The sequence below is a fragment of the Aptenodytes forsteri genome, unplaced genomic scaffold, assembly GCF_000699145.1.
Source record: "Aptenodytes forsteri isolate BGI_AS27 unplaced genomic scaffold, ASM69914v1 Scaffold237, whole genome shotgun sequence".
Lineage (NCBI taxonomy): Eukaryota > Metazoa > Chordata > Aves > Sphenisciformes > Spheniscidae > Aptenodytes > Aptenodytes forsteri.
In genome coordinates this window covers 1,976,688-1,977,224 of record NW_008794451.1, presented here as the reverse complement: position 1 = coordinate 1,977,224, position 537 = coordinate 1,976,688, and positions in this window count along the sequence as shown.

The following is a 537-nucleotide window of genomic DNA, read 5'->3' as shown; positions in this document are numbered from 1 at the left end:
TGGGGAACGGGAGCGGGGCTGGCGCAAGCGCTCAGGCATCTCCGGGTTGAGCAAGCGGAGGAGGGAATCTTCAAGGAAACCGGCATTACTGCGAGGAAAGGGGCACTGAGGGAAGGGGCGGCATGTCCCCCGGGCGGCCCCAGCCCCGGCCCCGTGTCCCCGGGCGCAGGCCCACCTGGAGGTGCCAAGCACACCTGGAGGCGCCCGCAGGCCGCGTCTCCCCTCCTTCTCGCTGTCCCCACACGCTTGTGCCACCCCTCGCTCCCTGGCCGTAGGGTGGGATATTGGTGAGACTGGGCAACACTTGACAACGGGCTTCAACCACTGCAAGCCTTTGGCTGGCTGTCAAGGGCGAGGGGTGCTAGCACCACACCGGCTGGGAAATGACGGCTCTGGAGGGCAGCTGGTCCTGCAGAAGTGGTGCTGGGTTAATTAACTTAGAGCCTGTAAATTCCGAAGGGCTAAATATGTCGCTTCTTGCCTCACCGTACAAAACGTTTGACGCAACTGTTGAGCTAGCTCGCATCCTCTATTCTC